This window comes from Canis lupus, chromosome 8, assembly GCF_048164855.1.
Source record: "Canis lupus baileyi chromosome 8, mCanLup2.hap1, whole genome shotgun sequence".
Classification (NCBI taxonomy): Eukaryota; Metazoa; Chordata; class Mammalia; order Carnivora; family Canidae; genus Canis; species Canis lupus.
In genome coordinates this window covers 77887095-77900245 of record NC_132845.1, presented here as the reverse complement: position 1 = coordinate 77900245, position 13151 = coordinate 77887095, and positions in this window count along the sequence as shown.

The window sequence follows — 13151 nt, the reverse complement described above, 5'->3', positions numbered from 1 at the left end:
GTTAGTGGCTGGGATAAGTTGTGGGAAAAGCATGTGTAAGCATTGGGCCTGAACTCCCGTGTATCTGAGTTGAATACAGCGATTTCCAACATCCTTCTTCAATAGGAGTGTAGCTAGGTTCCAACTCCCATGTCCGAGTGGGTAGCAGACATCTGCCTCCCATGCATACACACTTCTGAGAGTTGAGCTTATGGCCTGTAACCCTACATCCTGCCTGCCGCTACCTTTCGTTTCCAAAAGGCCTAGGCTCGCTGCTTGACGCAAGTGTTGGGAGAGGTAATTGGAATCTCCCGGCACACAAGACTATTGCCTCCAAGCTCAATCCTGCGATTTCCCAGTAATTCCTGGGGTAGACTGGTGCTACATACTAAGTTCCATATGTGAGAAGGTAGCTGAACGCCTTGTCCAAAATCATCTTACTGCTGAGAGTTGAGCTCACCCTCAGTCCCTCACAGTTCCACACTGCCTGCAGAGTGAGTTTCGCACGTCTTTACCAGAGACTTTTGCCAGAGGCTTCTGAGACGCAAGTTAACAATGCAGACCTGGCGGGTATCTCAAGGTGCAGTAGAGTCGTAATCTGGGAACCTCCTGTCTCAGAATACTGCTACCTTCACCCTGACATAAGAATGCAGCTAGTTGACAGCTGGCTTCAAGGCATGCTTCCCTGTGAGAGCTAAGGACAGGGCACAACCCTCCCGCATCCTGCTTGACTGTAGAAGGAGCTGCTAACGTCCTCATGTTAGTGGCAGGGAAAGGTCGTGAGAAAAGCATGTGGAATCGTTGTGCCTGAACCCACGTGTATCTGAGTTGAATACAGCGATTTCCAAAGTCCTTCTTCATCAGAGTGTAGCTAGGTTCCCACTCGCATGTACGAGTGGGTAGCAGACATCTGCCTCCCATGCATACACACTTCTGAGAGATGAGCTTATGGCCTGTAACCCTACCTCCTGCCTGCAGCTAACTTTCGCTTCCAAAAGGCCTAGGCTCGCTGCTTCACCGAAGTGTTGGGAGAGGTAACTGGAATCTCCCGGCACACAAGACTAGTGCCTCCAAGCTCAATCCAGCGATTTCCAAGTAATTCCTGGGGTAGACTGGTGCTACATACTAAGTTCCATATGTGAGAATGTAGCTGAACGCCTTGTCCAAAATCATCTTACTGCTGAGAGTTGAGCTCACCCTCAGTCCCTCACAGTTCAACACTGCCTGCAGAGTGAGTTTCCCACGTCTTCACCAGAGACTTATGCCAGAGGCCTCTGAGACGCAAGTTAACAATGCAGACCTGGAGGGTATCTCCAGGTGCAGTAGAGTGGTAATCTGGGAACCTACTTACTCAGAATACTGCTACCTTCACACTGTCATAAGAATGCAGCTAGTTGAGAGCTGGCTTCAAGGCATGCTTCCCTGTGAGAGCTGAGTACAGGGCAGAACCCTCCCGCATCCTGCCTGACTGTAGACGTACCTGCTAACCTCCTTCTGTTAGTGGCTGGGATAAGTTGTGGGAAAAGCATGTGTAAGCATTGGGCCTGAACTCCCGTGTATCTGAGTTGAATACAGCGATTTCCAACATCCTTCTTCAATAGGAGTGTAGCTAGGTTCCAACTCCCATGTCCGAGTGGGTAGCAGACATCTGCCTCCCATGCATACACACTTCTGAGAGTTGAGCTTATGGCCTGTAACCCTACATCCTGCCTGCTGCTACCTTTCGTTTCCAAAAGGCCTAGGCTCGCTGCTTGACGCAAGTGTTGGGAGAGGTAATTGGAATCTCCCGGCACACAAGACGAGTGCCTCCAAGCTCAATCAAGCGATTTCCTAGTAATTCCTGGGGTAGACTGGTGCTACATACTAAGTTCCATACGTGAGTAGGTAGTTGAACGCCTTGTCCAAAAACATCTTACTTCTGAGAGTTGAGCTCACCCTCAGTCCCTCACAGTTCCCCACTGCCTGCAGAGTGAGTTTCACAGGTCTTCACCACAGACGTTTGCCAGAGGCTTCTGAGACGCAAGTTAACAATGCAGACCTGGATGGTATCTCCAGGTGCAGTAGAGTGGTAATCTTGGAACCTCCTGACTCAGAATACTGCTACCTTCACACTGCCATAAGAATGCAGCTTGTTGAGAGCTGGCTTCTAGGCATGCTTCCCTGGGAGAGCTGAGGACAGGGCAGAACCCTCCCGCATCCTGCCTGACTGTAGGCGTGGTTGCTAACATCCTAAAGTGAGTGGCTGAGAGAGGTTGCGGGAGAAGCATGTGTAAGCATTGGGCCTGAACTCCTGTGTAACTGAGTTGAATACAGCGATTTCCAATGGCCTTCTTCAATCAGAGTGTAGCTAGGTTCCAACTACCATGTCAGAATGGGGAGCAGACAACTGCCTCCCATGCATACACACTTCAGAGAGTTGAGCTTATGGCCTGTTCATCTCCATCCAGCCTGCTGGTACCCTTTGCTTCTAAAAGGCCTTGGCTCGCTGCTTCACCGAAGTGTTGGGAGAGGTAACTGGAATCTCCCGGCACCCAAGACGAGTGCCTCCAAGCTCAATCCAGCGATTTCCCAGTAATTCCTGTGGTAGGCTGGTGCTACATACTAAGTTCCATACGTGAGAAGGTAGCTGAACGCCTTGTCCAAAAGCATCTTACTTCTGAGAGTTGAGCTCACCCTCAGTCCCTCACAGTTCCACACTGCCTGCAGAGTGAGTTTCGCAGATCTTCACCAGAGACGTTTGCCAGAGGCTTCTGAGACGCAAGTTAACAATGCAGACCTGGAGGGTATCTCCAGGTGCAGTAGAGTGGTAATCTTGGAACCTCCTGACTCAGAATACTGCTACCTTCACACTGCCATAAGAATGCAGCTAGTTGAGAGCTGGCTTCAAGGAATGCTTCCCTCGGAGAGCTGAGGTCAGTGCAGAACCCTCACGCATCCTGCCTGACTGTAGGCGTAGCTGCTAATATCCTAATGTTAGTGGCTGAGAGAGGTTGTGGAAAAAGCATGTGTAAGCATTGGGCCTGAACTCCTGTGTATCTGAGTTGAATACAGCGATTTCCAAAGGCCTACTTAAATCAGACTGTAGCTAGGTTCCAACTCCCATGTCCGAGTGGGTAGCAGACATCTGCCTCCCATGCATACACACTTCTGAGAGTTGAGCTTATGGCCTGTAACCCTACCTCCTGCCTGAATCTAACTTTCGCTTCCAAAAGGCCTAGGCTCGCTGCTTCACCGAAGTGTTGGGAGAGGTAACTGGAATCTGCCGGCACACAAGACTAGTGCCTCCAAGCTCAATCCAGCGATTTCCCAGTAATTCCTGGGGTAGACTGGTGCTACATACTAAGTTCCATATGTGAGAAGGTAGCTGAACGTCTTGTCCAAAATCATCTTACTGCTGAGAGTTGAGCTCACCCTCAGTCCCTCACAGTTCCACACTGCCTGCAGAGTGAGTTTCGCACGTCTTTACCAGAGACTTTTGCCAGAGGCTTCTGAGACGCAAGTTAACAATGCAGACCTGGCGGGTATCTCAAGGTGCAGTAGAGTCGTAATCTGGGAACCTCCTGTCTCAGAATACTGTTACCTTCACCCTGCCATAAGAATGCAGCTAGTTGACAGCTGGCTTCAAGGCATGCTTCCCTGTGAGAGCTAAGGACAGGGCACAACCCTCCCGCATCCTGCTTGACTGTAGAAGGAGCTGCTAACGTCCTCATGTTAGTGGCAGGGAAAGGTCGTGAGAAAAGCATGTGGAATCGTTGTGCCTGAACCCACGTGTATCTGAGTTGAATACAGCGATTTCCAAAGTCCTTCTTCATCAGAGTGTAGCTAGGTTCCCACTCGCATGTACGAGTGGGTAGCAGACATCTGCCTCCCATGCATACACAGTTCTGAGAGTTGAGCTTATGGCCTGTAGCCCTACCTCCTGCCTGCAGCTAACTTTCGCTTCCAAAAGGCCTAGGCTCGCTGCTTCACCGAAGTGTTGGGAGAGGTAACTGGAATCTCCCGGCACACAAGTCTAGTGCCTCCAAGCTCAATCCAGCGATTTCCAAGTAATTCCTGGGGTAGACTGGTGCTACATACTAAGTTCCATATGTGAGAAGGTAGCTGAACGCCTTGTCCAAAATCATCTTACTGCTGAGAGTTGAGCTCACCCTCAGTCCCTCACAGTTCCACACTGCCTGCAGAGTGAGTTTCCCACGTCTTCACCAGAGACTTTTGCCAGAGGCCTCTGAGACGCAAGTTAACAATGCAGACCTGGAGGGTATCTCCAGGTGCAGTAGAGTGGTAATCTGGGAACCTCCTTACTCAGAATACTGCTACCTTCACACTGTCATAAGAATGCAGCTAGTTGAGAGCTGGCTTCAAGGCATGCTTCCCTGTGAGAGCTGAGTACAGGGCAGAACCCTCCCGCATCCTGCCTGACTGTAGACGTACCTGCTAACCTCCTTCTGTTAGTGGCTGGGATAAGTTGTGGGAAAAGCATGTGTAAGCATTGGGCCTGAACTCCCGTGTATCTGAGTTGAATACAGCGATTTCCAACATCCTTCTTCAATAGGAGTGTAGCTAGGTTCCAACTCCCATGTCCGAGTGGGTAGCAGACATCTGCCTCCCATGCATACACACTTCTGAGAGTTGAGCTTATGGCCTGTAACCCTACATCCTGCCTGCCGCTACCTTTCGTTTCCAAAAGGCCTAGGCTCGCTGCTTGACGCAAGTGTTGGGAGAGGTAATTGGAATTTCCCGGCACACAAGACGAGTGCCTCCAAGCTCAATCAAGCGATTTCCTAGTAATTCCTGGGGTAGACTGGTGCTACATACTAAGTTCCATACGTGAGTAGGTAGTTGAACGCCTTGTCCAAAAACATCTTACTTCTGAGAGTTGAGCTCACCCTTAGTCCCTCACAGTTCCACACTGCCTGCAGAGTGAGTTTCACACGTCTTCACCACAGACGTTTGCCACAGGCTTCTGAGACGCAAGTTAACAATGCAGACCTGGAGGGTATCTCCAGGTGCAGTAGGGTGGTAATCTTGGAACCTCCTGACTCAGAATACTGCTACCTTCACACTGCCATAAGAATGCTGCCTGTTGAGAGCTGGCTTCTAGGCATGCTTTCCTGGGAGTGCTGAGGAAAGGGCAGAACCCTCACGCATCCTGCCTGACTGTAGGCGTAGCTGCTAACATGCTAATGTTAGTGGCTGAGAGAGGTTGCGGGAAAAGCATGTGTAAGCATTGGGCCTGAACTCCTGTGTATCTGAGTTGAATACAGTGATTTCCAATGGCCTACTTCAATCAGAGTGTAGCTAAGTTCCAACTCCCATGTCAGAATGGGTAGCAGACATCTGCCTCCCATGCATACACACTTCAGAGAGTTGAGCTGATAGCCTGTTCATCTCCATCCAGCCTGCTGGTACCCTTTGCTTCTAAAAGGCCTAGGCTCGCTGTTTGTCGGAAGTGTTGGGAGAGGTAATTGGAATCTCCCGGCACCCAAGACGAGTGCCTCCAAGCTCAATCAAGCGATTTCGTAGTAATTCCTGTGGTAGGCTGGTGCTACATACTAAGTTCCATACGTGAGAAGGTAGCTGAACGCCTTGTCCAAAAGCATCTTACTTCTGAGAGTTGAGCTCACCCTCAGTCCCTCACAGTTCCACACTGCCTGCAGAGTGAGTTTCGCAGATCTTCACCAGAGACGTTTGCCAGAGGCTTCTGAGACGCAAGTTAACAATGCAGACCTGGAGGGTATCTCCAGGTGCAGTAGAGTGGTAATCTTGGAACCTCCTGACTCAGAATACTGCTACCTTCACACTGCCATAAGAATGCAGCTAGTTGAGAGCTGGCTTCAAGGAATGCTTCCCTCGGAGAGCTGAGGTCAGTGCAGAACCCTCACGCATCCTGCCTGACTGTAGGCGTAGCTGCTAATATCCTAATGTTAGTGGCTGAGAGAGGTTGTGGAAAAAGCATGTGTAAGCATTGGGCCTGAACTCCTGTGTATCTGAGTTGAATACAGCGATTTCCAAAGGCCTACTTAAATCAGACTGTAGCTAGGTTCCAACTCCCATGTCCGAGTGGGTAGCAGACATCTGCCTCCCATGCATACACACTTCTGAGAGTTGAGCTTATGGCCTGTAACCCTACCTCCTGCCTGAATCTAACTTTCGCTTCCAAAAGGCCTAGGCTCGCTGCTTCACCGAAGTGTTGGGAGAGGTAACTGGAATCTGCCGGCACACAAGACTAGTGCCTCCAAGCTCAATCCAGCGATTTCCCAGTAATTCCTGGGGTAGACTGGTGCTACATACTAAGTTCCATATGTGAGAAGGTAGCTGAACGTCTTGTCCAAAATCATCTTACTGCTGAGAGTTGAGCTCACCCTCAGTCCCTCACAGTTCCACACTGCCTGCAGAGTGAGTTTCGCACGTCTTTACCAGAGACTTTTGCCAGAGGCTTCTGAGACGCAAGTTAACAATGCAGACCTGGCGGGTATCTCAAGGTGCAGTAGAGTCGTAATCTGGGAACCTCCTGTCTCAGAATACTGTTACCTTCACCCTGCCATAAGAATGCAGCTAGTTGACAGCTGGCTTCAAGGCATGCTTCCCTGTGAGAGCTAAGGACAGGGCACAACCCTCCCGCATCCTGCTTGACTGTAGAAGGAGCTGCTAACGTCCTCATGTTAGTGGCAGGGAAAGGTCGTGAGAAAAGCATGTGGAATCGTTGTGCCTGAACCCACGTGTATCTGAGTTGAATACAGCGATTTCCAAAGTCCTTCTTCATCAGAGTGTAGCTAGGTTCCCACTCGCATGTACGAGTGGGTAGCAGACATCTGCCTCCCATGCATACACAGTTCTGAGAGTTGAGCTTATGGCCTGTAGCCCTACCTCCTGCCTGCAGCTACCTTTCGCTTCCAAAAGGCCTAGGCTCGCTGCTTCACCGAAGTGTTGGGAGAGGTAACTGGAATCTCCCGGCACACAAGTCTAGTGCCTCCAAGCTCAATCCAGCGATTTCCAAGTAATTCCTGGGGTAGACTGGTGCTACATACTAAGTTCCATATGTGAGAAGGTAGCTGAACGCCTTGTCCAAAATCATCTTACTGCTGAGAGTTGAGCTCACCCTCAGTCCCTCACAGTTCCACACTGCCTGCAGAGTGAGTTTCCCACGTCTTCACCAGAGACTTTTGCCAGAGGCCTCTGAGACGCAAGTTAACAATGCAGACCTGGAGGGTATCTCCAGGTGCAGTAGAGTGGTAATCTGGGAACCTCCTTACTCAGAATACTGCTACCTTCACACTGTCATAAGAATGCAGCTAGTTGAGAGCTGGCTTCAAGGCATGCTTCCCTGTGAGAGCTGAGTACAGGGCAGAACCCTCCCGCATCCTGCCTGACTGTAGACGTACCTGCTAACCTCCTTCTGTTAGTGGCTGGGATAAGTTGTGGGAAAAGCATGTGTAAGCATTGGGCCTGAACTCCCGTGTATCTGAGTTGAATACAGCGATTTCCAACATCCTTCTTCAATAGGAGTGTAGCTAGGTTCCAACTCCCATGTCCGAGTGGGTAGCAGACATCTGCCTCCCATGCATACACACTTCTGAGAGTTGAGCTTATGGCCTGTAACCCTACATCCTGCCTGCCGCTACCTTTCGTTTCCAAAAGGCCTAGGCTCGCTGCTTCACCGAAGTGTTGGGAGAGGTAACTGGAATCTCCCGGCACACAAGACTATTGCCTCCAAGCTGAATCCTGCGATTTCCCAGTAATTCCTGGGGTAGACTGGTGCTACATACTAAGTTCCATATGTGAGAAGGTAGCTGAACGTCTTGTCCAAAATCATCTTACTGCTGAGAGTTGAGCTCACCCTCAGTCCCTCACAGTTCCACACTGCCTGCAGAGTGAGTTTCGCACGTCTTTACCAGAGACTTTTGCCAGAGGCTTCTGAGACGCAAGTTAACAATGCAGACCTGGCGGGTATCTCAAGGTGCAGTAGAGTCGTAATCTGGGAACCTCCTGTCTCAGAATACTGTTACCTTCACCCTGCCATAAGAATGCAGCTAGTTGACAGCTGGCTTCAAGGCATGCTTCCGTGTGAGAGCTAAGGACAGGGCACAACCCTCCCGCATCCTGCTTGACTGTAGAAGGAGCTGCTAACGTCCTCATGTTAGTGGCAGGGAAAGGTCGTGAGAAAAGCATGTGGAATCGTTGTGCCTGAACCCACGTGTATCTGAGTTGAATACAGCGATTTCCAAAGTCCTTCTTCATCAGAGTGTAGCTAGGTTCCCACTCGCATGTACGAGTGGGTAGCAGACATCTGCCTCCCATGCATACACACTTCTGAGAGTTGAGCTTATGGCCTGTAGCCCTACCTCCTGCCTGCAGCTACCTTTCGCTTCCAAAAGGCCTAGGCTCGCTGCTTCACCGAAGTGTTGGGAGAGGTAACTGGAATCTCCCGGCACACAAGTCTAGTGCCTCCAAGCTCAATCCAGCGATTTCCCAGTAATTCCTGGGGTAGACTGGTGCTACATACTAAGTTCCATATGTGAGAAGGTAGCTGAACGCCTTGTCCAAAATCATCTTACTGCTGAGAGTTGAGCTCACCCTCAGTCCCTCACAGTTCCACACTGCCTGCAGAGTGAGTTTCCCACGTCTTCACCAGAGACTTTTGCCAGAGGCCTCTGAGACGCAAGTTAACAATGCAGACCTGGAGGGTATCTCCAGGTGCAGTAGAGTGGTAATCTGGGAACCTCCTTACTCAGAATACTGCTACCTTCACACTGTCATAAGAATGCAGCTAGTTGAGAGCTGGCTTCAAGGCATGCTTCCCTGTGAGAGCTGAGTACAAGGCAGAACCCTCCCGCATCCTGCCTGACTGTAGACGTACCTGCTAACTCCTTCTGTTAGTGGCTGGGATAAGTTGTGGGAAAAGCATGTGTAAGCATTGGGCCTGAACTCCCGTGTATCTGAGTTGAATACAGCGATTTCCAACATCCTTCTTCAATAGGAGTGTAGCTAGGTTCCAACTCCCATGTCCGAGTGGGTAGCAGACATCTGCCTCCCATGCATACACACTTCTGAGAGTTGAGCTTATGGCCTGTAACCCTACATCCTGCCTGCCGCTACCTTTCGTTTCCAAAAGGCCTAGGCTCGCTGCTTGACGCAAGTGTTGGGAGAGGTAATTGGAATCTCCCGGCACACAAGACTATTGCCTCCAAGCTCAATCCTGCGATTTCCCAGTAATTCCTGGGGTAGACTGGTGCTACATACTAAGTTCCATATGTGAGAAGGTAGCTGAACGCCTTGTCCAAAATCATCTTACTGCTGAGAGTTGAGCTCACCCTCAGTCCCTCACAGTTCCACACTGCCTGCAGAGTGAGTTTCGCACGTCTTTACCAGAGACTTTTGCCAGAGGCTTCTGAGACGCAAGTTAACAATGCAGACCTGGCGGGTATCTCAAGGTGCAGTAGAGTCGTAATCTGGGAACCTCCTGTCTCAGAATACTGCTACCTTCACCCTGACATAAGAATGCAGCTAGTTGACAGCTGGCTTCAAGGCATGCTTCCCTGTGAGAGCTAAGGACAGGGCACAACCCTCCCGCATCCTGCTTGACTGTAGAAGGAGCTGCTAACGTCCTCATGTTAGTGGCAGGGAAAGGTCGTGAGAAAAGCATGTGGAATCGTTGTGCCTGAACCCACGTGTATCTGAGTTGAATACAGCGATTTCCAAAGTCCTTCTTCATCAGAGTGTAGCTAGGTTCCCACTCGCATGTACGAGTGGGTAGCAGACATCTGCCTCCCATGCATACACACTTCTGAGAGATGAGCTTATGGCCTGTAACCCTACCTCCTGCCTGCAGCTAACTTTCGCTTCCAAAAGGCCTAGGCTCGCTGCTTCACCGAAGTGTTGGGAGAGGTAACTGGAATCTCCCGGCACACAAGACTAGTGCCTCCAAGCTCAATCCAGCGATTTCCAAGTAATTCCTGGGGTAGACTGGTGCTACATACTAAGTTCCATATGTGAGAATGTAGCTGAACGCCTTGTCCAAAATCATCTTACTGCTGAGAGTTGAGCTCACCCTCAGTCCCTCACAGTTCAACACTGCCTGCAGAGTGAGTTTCCCACGTCTTCACCAGAGACTTATGCCAGAGGCCTCTGAGACGCAAGTTAACAATGCAGACCTGGAGGGTATCTCCAGGTGCAGTAGAGTGGTAATCTGGGAACCTACTTACTCAGAATACTGCTACCTTCACACTGTCATAAGAATGCAGCTAGTTGAGAGCTGGCTTCAAGGCATGCTTCCCTGTGAGAGCTGAGTACAGGGCAGAACCCTCCCGCATCCTGCCTGACTGTAGACGTACCTGCTAACCTCCTTCTGTTAGTGGCTGGGATAAGTTGTGGGAAAAGCATGTGTAAGCATTGGGCCTGAACTCCCGTGTATCTGAGTTGAATACAGCGATTTCCAACATCCTTCTTCAATAGGAGTGTAGCTAGGTTCCAACTCCCATGTCCGAGTGGGTAGCAGACATCTGCCTCCCATGCATACACACTTCTGAGAGTTGAGCTTATGGCCTGTAACCCTACATCCTGCCTGCTGCTACCTTTCGTTTCCAAAAGGCCTAGGCTCGCTGCTTGACGCAAGTGTTGGGAGAGGTAATTGGAATCTCCCGGCACACAAGACGAGTGCCTCCAAGCTCAATCAAGCGATTTCCTAGTAATTCCTGGGGTAGACTGGTGCTACATACTAAGTTCCATACGTGAGTAGGTAGTTGAACGCCTTGTCCAAAAACATCTTACTTCTGAGAGTTGAGCTCACCCTCAGTCCCTCACAGTTCCCCACTGCCTGCAGAGTGAGTTTCACAGGTCTTCACCACAGACGTTTGCCAGAGGCTTCTGAGACGCAAGTTAACAATGCAGACCTGGATGGTATCTCCAGGTGCAGTAGAGTGGTAATCTTGGAACCTCCTGACTCAGAATACTGCTACCTTCACACTGCCATAAGAATGCAGCTTGTTGAGAGCTGGCTTCTAGGCATGCTTCCCTGGGAGAGCTGAGGACAGGGCAGAACCCTCCCGCATCCTGCCTGACTGTAGGCGTGGTTGCTAACATCCTAAAGTGAGTGGCTGAGAGAGGTTGCGGGAGAAGCATGTGTAAGCATTGGGCCTGAACTCCTGTGTAACTGAGTTGAATACAGCGATTTCCAATGGCCTTCTTCAATCAGAGTGTAGCTAGGTTCCAACTACCATGTCAGAATGGGGAGCAGACAACTGCCTCCCATGCATACACACTTCAGAGAGTTGAGCTTATGGCCTGTTCATCTCCATCCAGCCTGCTGGTACCCTTTGCTTCTAAAAGGCCTTGGCTCGCTGCTTCACCGAAGTGTTGGGAGAGGTAACTGGAATCTCCCGGCACCCAAGACGAGTGCCTCCAAGCTCAATCCAGCGATTTCCCAGTAATTCCTGTGGTAGGCTGGTGCTACATACTAAGTTCCATACGTGAGAAGGTAGCTGAACGCCTTGTCCAAAAGCATCTTACTTCTGAGAGTTGAGCTCACCCTCAGTCCCTCACAGTTCCACACTGCCTGCAGAGTGAGTTTCGCAGATCTTCACCAGAGACGTTTGCCAGAGGCTTCTGAGACGCAAGTTAACAATGCAGACCTGGAGGGTATCTCCAGGTGCAGTAGAGTGGTAATCTTGGAACCTCCTGACTCAGAATACTGCTACCTTCACACTGCCATAAGAATGCAGCTAGTTGAGAGCTGGCTTCAAGGAATGCTTCCCTCGGAGAGCTGAGGTCAGTGCAGAACCCTCACGCATCCTGCCTGACTGTAGGCGTAGCTGCTAATATCCTAATGTTAGTGGCTGAGAGAGGTTGTGGAAAAAGCATGTGTAAGCATTGGGCCTGAACTCCTGTGTATCTGAGTTGAATACAGCGATTTCCAAAGGCCTACTTAAATCAGACTGTAGCTAGGTTCCAACTCCCATGTCCGAGTGGGTAGCAGACATCTGCCTCCCATGCATACACACTTCTGAGAGTTGAGCTTATGGCCTGTAACCCTACCTCCTGCCTGAATCTAACTTTCGCTTCCAAAAGGCCTAGGCTCGCTGCTTCACCGAAGTGTTGGGAGAGGTAACTGGAATCTGCCGGCACACAAGACTAGTGCCTCCAAGCTCAATCCAGCGATTTCCCAGTAATTCCTGGGGTAGACTGGTGCTACATACTAAGTTCCATATGTGAGAAGGTAGCTGAACGTCTTGTCCAAAATCATCTTACTGCTGAGAGTTGAGCTCACCCTCAGTCCCTCACAGTTCCACACTGCCTGCAGAGTGAGTTTCGCACGTCTTTACCAGAGACTTTTGCCAGAGGCTTCTGAGACGCAAGTTAACAATGCAGACCTGGCGGGTATCTCAAGGTGCAGTAGAGTCGTAATCTGGGAACCTCCTGTCTCAGAATACTGTTACCTTCACCCTGCCATAAGAATGCAGCTAGTTGACAGCTGGCTTCAAGGCATGCTTCCCTGTGAGAGCTAAGGACAGGGCACAACCCTCCCGCATCCTGCTTGACTGTAGAAGGAGCTGCTAACGTCCTCATGTTAGTGGCAGGGAAAGGTCGTGAGAAAAGCATGTGGAATCGTTGTGCCTGAACCCACGTGTATCTGAGTTGAATACAGCGATTTCCAAAGTCCTTCTTCATCAGAGTGTAGCTAGGTTCCCACTCGCATGTACGAGTGGGTAGCAGACATCTGCCTCCCATGCATACACAGTTCTGAGAGTTGAGCTTATGGCCTGTAGCCCTACCTCCTGCCTGCAGCTAACTTTCGCTTCCAAAAGGCCTAGGCTCGCTGCTTCACCGAAGTGTTGGGAGAGGTAACTGGAATCTCCCGGCACACAAGTCTAGTGCCTCCAAGCTCAATCCAGCGATTTCCAAGTAATTCCTGGGGTAGACTGGTGCTACATACTAAGTTCCATATGTGAGAAGGTAGCTGAACGCCTTGTCCAAAATCATCTTACTGCTGAGAGTTGAGCTCACCCTCAGTCCCTCACAGTTCCACACTGCCTGCAGAGTGAGTTTCCCACGTCTTCACCAGAGACTTTTGCCAGAGGCCTCTGAGACGCAAGTTAACAATGCAGACCTGGAGGGTATCTCCAGGTGCAGTAGAGTGGTAATCTGGGAACCTCCTTACTCAGAATACTGCTACCTTC